General features: G+C 43.5%; 1 pseudogene; it reads left to right on the forward strand.

Moving 5' to 3' along the window:
• The window catches only part of LOC127925918 (broad substrate specificity ATP-binding cassette transporter ABCG2-like), a 48,613-nt pseudogene that overhangs the window by 33,864 nt on the left and 2,023 nt on the right, over positions 1-12,726 (forward strand).

The raw sequence follows: 12,726 nt of genomic DNA on the forward strand, positions 1-12,726 counted from the left end.
GGTCCTATTAGAGAGTTGGACAGTCTGATGGTCCTATTAGAGAGTTGGACAGTCTGATGGTCCTATTAGAGAGTTGGACAGTCTGATGGTCCTATTAGAGAGTTGGACAGTCTGATGGTCCTATTAGAGAGTTGGACAGTCTGATTGATGGTCCTATTAGAGAGTTGGACAGTCTGATGGTCCTATTAGAGAGTTGGACAGTCTGATTGATGGTCCTATTAGAGAGTTGGACAGTCTGATGGTCCTATTAGAGAGTTGGACAGTCTGATTGATGGTCCTATTAGAGAGTTGGACAGTCTGATGGTCCTATTAGAGAGTTGGACAGTCTGATTGATGGTCCTATTAGAGAGTTGGACAGTCTGATTGATGGTCCTATTAGATAGTTGGACAGTCTGATGGTCCTATGAGAGAGTTGGACAGTCTGATGGTCCTATTAGAGAGTTGGACAGTCTGGTGGTCATATTAGAGAGTTGGACCGTCTGATTGATGGTCCTATTAGAGAGTTGGACAGTCTGATGGTCCTATTAGAGAGTTGGACAGTCTGACGGTCCTATTAGAGAGTTGGACAGTCTGATGGTACTATTAGAGAGTTGGACAGTCTGATGGTCCTATTAGAGAGTTGGACAGTCTGATGGTCCTATTAGAGAGTTGGACAGTCTGATGGTCCTATTAGAGAGTTGGACAGTCTGATGGTCCTATTAGAGAGTTGGACAGTCTGAGGGTCCTATTAGAGAGTTGGACAGTCTGATTGATGGTCCTATTAGAGAGTTGGACAGTCTGAGTCTGATGGTCCTATTAGAGAGTTGGACAGTCTGAGTCTGGGTCCTATTAGAGAGTTGGACAGTCTGATGGTCCTATTAGAGAGTTGGACAGTCTGATGGTCCTATTAGACAGTTGGACAGTCTGATGGTCCTATTAGAGAGTTGGACAGTCTGATTGATGGTCCTATTAGAGAGTTGGACAGTCTGATGGTCCTATTAGAGAGTTGGACAGTCTGATGGTCCTATTAGAGAGTTGGACAGTCTGATGGTCCTATTAGAGAGTTGGACAGTCTGATGGTCCTATTAGAGAGTTGGACAGTCTGAGTGATGGTCCTATTAGAGAGTTGGACAGTCTGATTGATGGTCCTATTAGAGAGTTGGACAGTCTGATGGTCTATTAGAGAGTTGGACAGTCTGATTGATGGTCCTATTAGAGAGTTGGACAGTCTGATGGTCCTATTAGAGAGTTGGACAGTCTGATGGTCCTATTAGAGAGTTGGACAGTCTGATGGTCCTATTAGAGAGTTGGACAGTCTGATGGTCCTATTAGAGAGTTGGACAGTCTGATGGTCCTATTAGAGAGTTGGACAGTCTGATTGATGGTCCTATTAGAGAGTTGGACAGTCTGATTGATGGTCCTATTAGAGAGTTGGACAGTCTGATTGATGGTCCTATTAGAGAGTTGGACAGTCTGATTGATGGTCCTATTAGAGAGTTGGACAGTCTGATGGTCCTATTAGAGAGTTGGACAGTCTGATGGTCCTATTAGAGAGTTGGACAGTCTGATGGTCCTATTAGAGAGTTGGACAGTCTGATGGTCCTATTAGAGAGTTGGACAGTCTGATGGTCCTATTAGAGAGTTGGACAGTCTGATTGATGGTCCTATTAGATAGTTGGACAGTCTGATTGATGGTCCTATTAGAGAGTTGGACAGTCTGATTGATGGTCCTATTAGAGAGTTGGACAGTCTGATGGTCCTATTAGAGAGTTGGACAGTCTGATGGTCCTATTAGAGAGTTGGACAGTCTGATGGTCCTATTAGAGAGTTGGACAGTCTGATTGATGGTCCTATTAGAGAGTTGGACATTCTGATTGATGGTCCTATTAGAGAGTTGGACAGTCTGATTGATGGTCCTATTAGAGAGTTGGATAGTCTGATGGTCCTATTAGAGAGTTGGACAGTCTGATGGTCCTATTAGACAGTCTGGTGGTCCTATTAGATAGTTGGACAGTCTGATGGTTCTATTAGAGAGTTGGACAGTCTGATGGTCCTATTAGAGAGTTGGACAGTCTGATTGACGGTCCTATTAGAGAGTTGGACAGTCTGATGGTCCTATTAGAGAGTTGGACAGTCTGATTGACGGTCCTATTAGAGAGTTGGACAGTCTGATGGTCCTATTAGAGAGTTGGATAGTCTGACGGTCCTATTAGAGAGTTGGATAGTCTGATGGTCCTATTAGACAGTCTGATGGTCCTATTAGAGAGTTGGACAGTCTGACGGTCCTATTAGAGAGTTGGATAGTCTGATGGTCCTATTAGAGAGTTGGACAGTCTGATTGATGGTCCTATTAGAGAGTTGGACAGTCTGATTGATGGTCCTATTAGAGAGTTGGACAGTCTGATTGATGGTCCTATTAGAGAGTTGGACATTCTGATGGTCCTATTAGAGAGTTGGACAGTCTGAGGGTCCTATTAGAGAGTTGGACAGTCTGAGGGTCCTATTAGAGAGTTGGACAGTCTGATGGTCCTATTAGAGAGTTGGACAGTCTGATTGATGGTCCTATTAGAGAGTTGGACAGTCTGATGGTCCTATTAGAGAGTTGGACAGTCTGATGGTCCTATTAGAGAGTTGGACAGTCTGATTGATGGTCCTATGAGAGAGTTGGACAGTCTGATGGTCCTATTAGAGAGTTGGACAGTCTGATGGTCCTATTAGAGAGTTGGACAGTCTGATGGTCCTATTAGAGAGTTGGACAGTCTGATTGATGGTCCTATTAGAGAGTTGGACAGTCTGATGGTCCTATTAGAGAGTTGGACAGTCTGATGGTCCTATTAGAGAGTTGGACAGTCTGATGGTACTATTAGAGAGTTGGACAGTCTGATGGTCCTATTAGAGAGTTGGACAGTCTGATGGTCCTATTAGAGAGTTGGACAGTCTGATGGTCCTATTAGATAGTTGGACAGTCTGATGGTCCTATTAGAGAGTTGGACAGTCTGATGGTCCTATTAGAGAGTTGGACAGTCTGATGGTCCTATTAGAGAGTTGGACAGTCTGATTGATGGTCCTATTAGAGAGATGGACAGTCTGATTGATGGTCCTATTAGAGAGTTGGACAGTCTGATGGTCATATTAGAGAGTTGGGCAGTCTGATTGATGGTCCTATTAGAGAGTTGGACAGTCTGATGGTCCTATTAGAGAGTTGGACAGTCTGACGGTCCTATTAGAGAGTTGGACAGTCTGATGGTCCTATTAGAGAGTTGGACAGTCTGATGGTCCTATTAGAGAGTTGGACAGTCTGATTGATTGGTCCTATTAGAGAGTTGGACAGTCTGATGGTCCTATTAGAGAGTTGGACAGTCTGATGGTCCTATTAGAGAGTTGGACAGTCTGATTGATGGTCCTATTAGAGAGTTGGACAGTCTGATGGTCCTATTAGAGAGTTGGACAGTCTGATTGATGGTCCTATTAGAGAGTTGGACAGTCTGATGGTCCTATTAGAGAGTTGGACAGTCTGATTGATGGTCCTATTAGAGAGTTGGACAGTCTGATTGATGGTCCTATTAGATAGTTGGACAGTCTGATGGTCCTATGAGAGAGTTGGACAGTCTGATGGTCCTATTAGAGAGTTGGACAGTCTGGTGGTCATATTAGAGAGTTGGACCGTCTGATTGATGGTCCTATTAGAGAGTTGGACAGTCTGATGGTCCTATTAGAGAGTTGGACAGTCTGACGGTCCTATTAGAGAGTTGGACAGTCTGATGGTACTATTAGAGAGTTGGACAGTCTGATGGTCCTATTAGAGAGTTGGACAGTCTGATGGTCCTATTAGAGAGTTGGACAGTCTGATGGTCCTATTAGAGAGTTGGACAGTCTGATGGTCCTATTAGAGAGTTGGACAGTCTGAGGGTCCTATTAGAGAGTTGGACAGTCTGATTGATGGTCCTATTAGAGAGTTGGACAGTCTGATGGTCCTATTAGAGAGTTGGACAGTCTGAGGGTCCTATTAGAGAGTTGGACAGTCTGATGGTCCTATTAGAGAGTTGGACAGTCTGATGGTCCTATTAGACAGTTGGACAGTCTGATGGTCCTATTAGAGAGTTGGACAGTCTGATTGATGGTCCTATTAGAGAGTTGGACAGTCTGATGGTCCTATTAGAGAGTTGGACAGTCTGATGGTCCTATTAGAGAGTTGGACAGTCTGATGGTCCTATTAGAGAGTTGGACAGTCTGATGGTCCTATTAGAGAGTTGGACAGTCTGATGGTCCTATTAGAGAGTTGGACAGTCTGATTGATGGTCCTATTAGAGAGTTGGACAGTCTGATGGTCATATTAGAGAGTTGGACAGTCTGATTGATGGTCCTATTAGAGAGTTGGACAGTCTGATGGTCCTATTAGAGAGTTGGACAGTCTGACGGTCCTATTAGAGAGTTGGACAGTCTGATGGTCCTATTAGAGAGTTGGACAGTCTGATGGTCCTATTAGAGAGTTGGACAGTCTGATGGTCCTATTAGAGAGTTGGACAGTCTGATTGATGGTCCTATTAGAGAGTTGGACAGTCTGATTGATGGTCCTATTAGAGAGTTGGACAGTCTGATTGATGGTCCTATTAGAGAGTTGGACAGTCTGATTGATGGTCCTATTAGAGAGTTGGACAGTCTGATGGTACTATTAGAGAGTTGGACAGTCTGATGGTACTATTAGAGAGTTGGACAGTCTGATGGTCCTATTAGAGAGTTGGACAGTCTGAGGGTCCTATTAGAGAGTTGGACAGTCTGATGGTCCTATTAGAGAGTTGGACAGTCTGATTGATGGTCCTATTAGATAGTTGGACAGTCTGATTGATGGTCCTATTAGAGAGTTGGACAGTCTGATTGATGGTCCTATTAGAGAGTTGGACAGTCTGATGGTCCTATTAGAGAGTTGGACAGTCTGATGTTCCTATTAGAGAGTTGGACAGTCTGATGGTCCTATTAGAGAGTTGGACAGTCTGATTGATGGTCCTATTAGAGAGTTGGACATTCTGATTGATGGTCCTATTAGAGAGTTGGACAGTCTGATTGATGGTCCTATTAGAGAGTTGGACAGTCATTAGATGGTCCTATTAGAGAGTTGGACAGTCTGATGGTCCTATTAGAGAGTTGGACAGTCTGGTGGTCCTATTAGAGAGTTGGACAGTCTGATGGTTCTATTAGAGAGTTGGACAGTCTGATGGTCCTATTAGAGAGTTGGACAGTCTGATTGACGGTCCTATTAGAGAGTTGGACAGTCTGATGGTCCTATTAGAGAGTTGGACAGTCTGATGGTCCTATTAGAGAGTTGGATAGTCTGATGGTCCTATTAGACAGTCTGATGGTCCTATTAGAGAGTTGGACAGTCTGACGGTCCTATTAGAGAGTTGGATAGTCTGATGGTCCTATTAGAGAGTTGGACAGTCTGATGGTCCTATTAGAGAGTTGGATAGTCTGATGGTCCTATTAGACAGTCTGATGGTCCTATTAGAGAGTTGGACAGTCTGATTGATGGTCCTATTAGAGAGTTGGACAGTCTGATGGTCCTATTAGAGAGTTGGACAGTCTGATGGTCCTATTAGAGAGTTAGACAGTCTGATGGTCCTATTAGAGAGTTGGACAGTCTGATTGATGGTCCTATTAGGCAGTCTGATGGTCCTATTAGAGAGTTGGACAGTCTGATTGATGGTCCTATTAGAGAGTTGGACAGTCTGATTGATGGTCCTATTAGACAGTCTGATGGTCCTATTAGAGAGTTGGACAGTCTGATTGATGGTCCTATTAGATAGTTGGACAGTCTGATTGATGGTCCTATTAGAGAGTTGGACAGTCTGATTGATGGTCCTATTAGAGAGTTGGACAGTCTGATGGTCCTATTAGAGAGTTGGACAGTCTGATGTTCCTATTAGAGAGTTGGACAGTCTGATGGTCCTATTAGAGAGTTGGACAGTCTGATTGATGGTCCTATTAGAGAGTTGGACATTCTGATTGATGGTCCTATTAGAGAGTTGGACAGTCTGATTGATGGTCCTATTAGAGAGTTGGACAGTCAGACGGTCCTATTAGAGAGTTGGACAGTCTGATGGTCCTATTAGACAGTCTGGTGGTCCTATTAGATAGTTGGACAGTCTGATGGTTCTATTAGAGAGTTGGACAGTCTGATGGTCCTATTAGAGAGTTGGACAGTCTGATTGACGGTCCTATTAGAGAGTTGGACAGTCTGATGGTCCTATTAGAGAGTTGGACAGTCTGATTGACGGTCCTATTAGAGAGTTGGACAGTCTGACGGTCCTATTAGAGAGTTGGATAGTCTGACGGTCCTATTAGAGAGTTGGATAGTCTGATGGTCCTATTAGACAGTCTGATGGTCCTATTAGAGAGTTGGACAGTCTGACGGTCCTATTAGAGAGTTGGATAGTCTGATGGTCCTATTAGAGAGTTGGACAGTCTGATGGTCCTATTAGAGAGTTGGATAGTCTGATGGTCCTATTAGACAGTCTGATGGTCCTATTAGAGAGTTGGACAGTCTGATTGATGGTCCTATTAGAGAGTTGGACAGTCTGATGGTCCTATTAGAGAGTTGGACAGTCTGATGGTCCTATTAGAGAGTTAGACAGTCTGATGGTCCTATTAGAGAGTTGGACAGTCTGATTGATGGTCCTATTAGGCAGTCTTACGGTCCTATTAGAGAGTTGGACAGTCTGATTGATGGTCCTATTAGAGAGTTGGACAGTCTGATTGATGGTCCTATTAGACAGTCTGATGGTCCTATTAGAGAGTTGGACAGTCTGATTGATGGTCCTATTAGATAGTTGGACAGTCTGATTGATGGTCCTATTAGAGAGTTGGACAGTCTGATTGATGGTCCTATTAGAGAGTTGGACAGTCTGATGGTCCTATTAGAGAGTTGGACAGTCTGATGTTCCTATTAGAGAGTTGGACAGTCTGATGGTCCTATTAGAGAGTTGGACAGTCTGATTGATGGTCCTATTAGAGAGTTGGACATTCTGATTGATGGTCCTATTAGAGAGTTGGACAGTCTGATTGATGGTCCTATTAGAGAGTTGGACAGTCAGACGGTCCTATTAGAGAGTTGGACAGTCTGATGGTCCTATTAGACAGTCTGGTGGTCCTATTAGATAGTTGGACAGTCTGATGGTTCTATTAGAGAGTTGGACAGTCTGATGGTCCTATTAGAGAGTTGGACAGTCTGATTGACGGTCCTATTAGAGAGTTGGACAGTCTGATGGTCCTATTAGAGAGTTGGACAGTCTGATTGACGGTCCTATTAGAGAGTTGGACAGTCTGACGGTCCTATTAGAGAGTTGGATAGTCTGACGGTCCTATTAGAGAGTTGGACAGTCAGACGGTCCTATTAGAGAGTTGGACAGTCTGATGGTCCTATTAGACAGTCTGGTGGTCCTATTAGATAGTTGGACAGTCTGATGGTTCTATTAGAGAGTTGGACAGTCTGATGGTCCTATTAGAGAGTTGGACAGTCTGATGGTCCTATTAGAGAGTTGGACAGTCTGACGGTCCTATTAGAGAGTTGGATAGTCTGATGGTCCTATTAGAGAGTTGGACAGTCTGATGGTCCTATTAGAGAGTTGGATAGTCTGATGGTCCTATTAGACAGCCTGATGGTCCTATTAGAGAGTTGGACAGTCTGATTGATGGTCCTATTAGAGAGTTGGACAGTCTGATGGTCCTATTAGAGAGTTGGACAGTCTGATGGTCCTATTAGAGAGTTAGACAGTCTGATGGTCCTATTAGAGAGTTGGACAGTCTGATTGATGGTCCTATTAGACAGTCTTACGGTCCTATTAGAGAGTTGGACAGTCTGATTGATGGTCCTATTAGAGAGTTGGACAGTCTGATTGATGGTCCTATTAGACAGTCTGATGGTCCTATTAGAGAGTTGGACAGTCTGATTGATGGTCCTATTAGAGAGTTGGACAGTCTGATTGATGGTCCTATTAGACAGTCTTACGGTCCTATTAGAGAGTTGGACATTCTGATAGTAATAGTGTGTTTATTCTCTCCCTCTGTCTCCCCATCAGGCGGTGACCATTAATGAGTTTAAAGGACAAATATTCTACAGCAACACAACCATGTAAGTTGACCTCTCACTCTCCTTTCATTCTCTCCTTTCATTCTCTCTGTCCTCTCCTTTCATTCTCTCTGTCCTCTCCTTTCATTCTCTCCTTTCATTCTCTCCTTTCATTCTCTCTGTTCTCTCCTTTCATTCTCTCCTTTCATTCTCTCTGTCTTCTCCTTTCATTCTCTCCTTTCATTCTCTCCTTTCATTCTCTCTGTTCTCTCCTTTCATTCTCTCTGTTCTCTCCTTTCATTCTCTCCTTTCATTCTCTCTGTCTTCTCCTTTCATTCTCTCCTTTCATTCTCTCTGTTCTCTCCTTTCATTCTCTCTGTTCTCTCCTTTCATTCTCTCTGTTCTCTCCTTTCATTCTCTCTGTCTTCTCCTTTCATTCTCTCCTTTCATTCTCTCTGTCCTCTCCTTTCATTCTCTCTGTTCTCTCCTTTCATTCTCTCTGTTCTCTCCTTTCATTCTCTCTGTTCTCTCCTTTCATTCTCTCTGTTCTCTCCTTTCATTCTCTCTGTTCTCTCCTATCATTCTCTCCTTTCATTCTCTCTGTTCTCTCCTTTCATCCTCTCCTTTCATTCTCTCTGTTCTCTCCTTTCATTCTCTCTGTTCTCTCCTTTCACTCTCTCCTTTCATTCTCTCTGTTCTCTCCTTTCATCCTCTCCTTTCATTCTCTCCTTTCATTCTCTCTGTCCTCTCCTTTCATTCTCTCCTTTCATTCTCTCCTGTCATTCTCTCCTTTCATTCTCTCTGTTCTCTCCTTTCATCCTCTCCTTTCATTCTCTCTGTTCTCTCCTTTCATTCTCTCTGTTCTCTCCTTTCATTCTCTCTGTTCTCTCCTTTCATTCTCTCTGTTCTCTCCTTTCACTCTCTCCTTTCATTCTCTCTGTCCTCTCCTTTCATTCTCTCCTTTCACTCTCTCCTTTCATTCTCTGTTCTCTCCTTTCACTCTCTCAATTTCATTCTCTGTTCTCTCCTTTCATTCTCTCTGTTCTCTCCTTTCATTCTCTCCTTTCATTCTCTCTGTTCTCTCCTTTCATTCTCTCTGTTCTCTCCTTTCATTCTCTCTATTCTCTCCATTCATTCTCTCTGTTCTCTCCTTTCATTCTCTGTTCTCTCCTTTCATTCTCTCTGTTCTCTCCTTTCATTCTCTCTGTTCTCTCCTTTCATTCTCTCTGTTCTCTCCTTTCATTCTCTCTGTTCTCTCCTTTCATTCTCTCTGTTCTCTCCTTTCATTCTCTCTGTCCTCTCCTTTCATTCTCTCTGTTCTCTCCTTTCATTCTCTCCTTTCATTCTCTGTTCTCTCCTTTCATTCTCTCTGTTCTCTCCTTTCATTCTCTCCTTTCATTCTCTGTTCTCTCCTTTCATTCTCTCTGTTCTCTCCTTTCATTCTCTCCTTTCATTCTCTGTTCTCTCCTTTCATTCTCTCTGTTCTCTCCTTTCATTCTCTCTGTTCTCTCCTTTCATTCTCTCTGTTCTCTCCTTTCATTCTCTCTGTTCTCTCCTTTCATTCTCTCTGTTCTCTCCTTTCACTCTCTCCTTTCATTCTCTCTGTCCTCTCCTTTCATTCTCTCCTTTCACTCTCTCCTTTCATTCTCTGTTCTCTCCTTTCTCTCTCTCAATTTCATTCTCTGTTCTCTCCTTTCATTCTCTCTGTTCTCTCCTTTCATTCTCTCCTTTCATTCTCTCTGTTCTCTCCTTTCATTCTCTCTGTTCTCTCCTTTCATTCTCTCTATTCTCTCCATTCATTCTCTCTGTTCTCTCCTTTCATTCTCTGTTCTCTCCTTTCATTCTCTCTGTTCTCTCCTTTCATTCTCTCTGTTCTCTCCTTTCATTCTCTCTGTTCTCTCCTTTCATTCTCTCTATTCTCTCCATTCATTCTCTCTGTTCTCTCCTTTCATTCTCTGTTCTCTCCTTTCATTCTCTCTGTTCTCTCCTTTCATTCTCTCCTTTCATTCTCTGTTCTCTCCTTTCATTCTCTCTGTTCTCTCCTTTCATTCTCTCCTTTCATTCTCTGTTCTCTCCTTTCATTCTCTCTGTTCTCTCCTTTCATTCTCTCCTTTCATTCTCTGTTCTCTCCTTTCATTCTCTCTGTTCTCTCCTTTCATTCTCTCTGTTCTCTCCTTTCATTCTCTCTGTTCTCTCCTTTCATTCTCTCTATTCTCTCCATTCATTCTCTCTGTTCTCTCCTTTCATTCTCTCTGTTCTCTCCTTTCACTCTCTCCTTTCATTCTCTGTTCTCTCCTTTCATTCTCTCTGTTCTCTCCTTTCATTCTCTCTGTTCTCTCCTTTCATTCTCTCTATTCTCTCCTTTCATTCTCTCTGTTCTCTCCTTTCATTCTCTCTGTCCTCTCCTTTCATTCTCTCTGTCCTCTCCTTTCATTCTCTCTGTTCTCTCCTTTCACTCTCTCCTTTCATTCTCTCTGTTCTCTCCTTTCATTCTCTCTGTTCTCTCCTTTCATTCTCTCTATTCTCTCCTTTCATTCTCTATGTCCTCTCCTTTCATTCTCTCTGTTCTCTCCTTTCATTCTCTCTGTTCTCTCCTTTCATTCTCTCTATTCTCTCCTTTCATTCTCTCTGTTCTCTCCTTTCATTCTCTCTGTTCTCTCCTTTCAATCTCTCTGTTCTCTCCTTTCATTCTCTCCTTTCATTCTCTCTGTCCTCTCCTTTCATTCTCTCCTTTCACTCTCTCCTTTCATTCTCTGTTCTCTCCTTTCATTCTCTCTGTTCTCTCCTTTCATTCTCTCCTTTCATTCTCTCTGTCCTCTCCTTTCATTCTCTCTCATTCTCTCCTTTCATTCTCTCTTTCTCTCCTTTCATTCTCTGTGTTCTCTCCTTTCATCTCTGTTCTCTCCTTTCATTCTCTCTGTTCTCTCCTTTCATTCTCTCTGTTCTCTCCTTTCATTCTCTCTGTTCTCTCCTTTCATTCTCTCTGTCCTCTCCTTTCATTCTCTCTGTTCTCTCCTTTCATTCTCTCCTTTCATTCTCTCTGTCCTCTCCTTTCATTCTCTCCTTTCGTTCTCTCCTTTCACTCTCTCCTTTCATTCTCTGTGCTCTCCTTTCATTCTCTGTGCTCTCCTTTCATTATCTCTGTTCTCTCCTTTCATTCTCTCTGTCCTCTCCTTTCATTCTCTCTGTTCTCTCCTTTCATTCTCTCTGTTCTCTCCTTTCATTCTCTCTGTCCTCTCCTTTCACTCTCTCTGTTCTCTCCTTTCACTCTCTCCTTTCATTCTCTGTTCTCTCCTTTCATTCTCTCTGTTCTCTCCTTTCATTCTCTCTGTCCTCTCCTTTCATTCTCTGTTCTCTCCTTTCATTCTCTGTTCTCTCCTTTCATTCTCTCTGTTCTCTCCTTTCATTCTCTCTGTTCTCTCCTTTCATTCTCTCTGTTCTCTCCTTTCATTCTCTCTGTTCTCTCCTTTCATTCTCTCTGTTCTCTCCTTTCATTCTCTCTGTTCTCTCCTTTCATTCTCTCTGTTCTCTCCTTTCATTCTCTCTGTTCTCTCCTTTCAATCTCTCTGTTCTCTCCTTTCACTCTCTCCTTTCATTCTCTGTCCTCTCCTTTCATTCTCTCTGTTCTCTCCTTTCATTCTCTCTGTTCTCTCCTTTCATTCTCTCTGTTCTCTCCTTTCATTCTCTCTGTTCTCTCCTTTCATTCTCTCTATTCTCTCCTTTCATTCTCTCTGTTCTCTCCTTTCATTCTCTGTCCTCTCCTTTTATTCTCCTCAGCCATCCATCTATATGCCGACACCGCCACCGTGTGGCAGATCTCTATAATTCTATAATTCTTTCTCCTCTCGTCTTCCAGGTGAGATGTACCTGGAGACCCAGGGAATATAGACGACAGCACCTGGGGTTTCTGACCTTTAACCCCTCTCTCTCTCTTCCAGGGGAGGTGTACCTGGAGACCCAGGGAATAGACTACAGCACTGGGGGCTTCTGACCTTTAACCCCTCGCTCTCTCTCTGTCTTCCAGGGGAGGTTTACCTGGAGACCCAGGGAATAGACTACAGCACCTGGGGTTTCTGACCTTTAACCCCTCTCTCTCTCTCTCAGCCTTCCAGGGGAGGTGTACCTGGAGACCCAGGGAATAGACTACAGCACTGGGGGTTTCTGACCTTTAACCCCTCTCTCTCTCTCAGTCTTCCAGGGGAGGTGTACCTGGAGACCCAGGGAATAGACTACAGCACCTGGGGTTTCTGACCTTTAACCCCTCTCTCTATCTCTCTCTCAGCCTTCCAGGGGAGGTGTACCTGGAGACCCAGGGACTAGACTACAGCACCTGGGGTTTCTGGCAGAACCATGTAGCTCTGTCTGGGATCATTACGGTGTGTATGGTCTTGGCCTACATACAGCTCAGACGAATCAACCGCTGGAAGTGACACAGGCCGCAAGAATAGAATCATAGAATCAGAACTACACCTTCTGGAACAACAGGGACTGTGAGGAGACACACATCACAAGAATGGAATCATAGAATCATAGAATCAGAACTACACCTTCTGGAACAACAGGGACTGTGAGGAGACACACATCACAAGAATAGAATCATAGAATCATAGAATCAGAACTACACCTTCTGGAACAACAGGGACTGTGAGGAGACACACATCACAAGAATAGAATCAGAACTACAC

The sequence above is a fragment of the Oncorhynchus keta genome, unplaced genomic scaffold, assembly GCF_023373465.1.
Source record: "Oncorhynchus keta strain PuntledgeMale-10-30-2019 unplaced genomic scaffold, Oket_V2 Un_contig_6503_pilon_pilon, whole genome shotgun sequence".
Taxonomy (NCBI): Eukaryota; Metazoa; Chordata; class Actinopteri; order Salmoniformes; family Salmonidae; genus Oncorhynchus; species Oncorhynchus keta.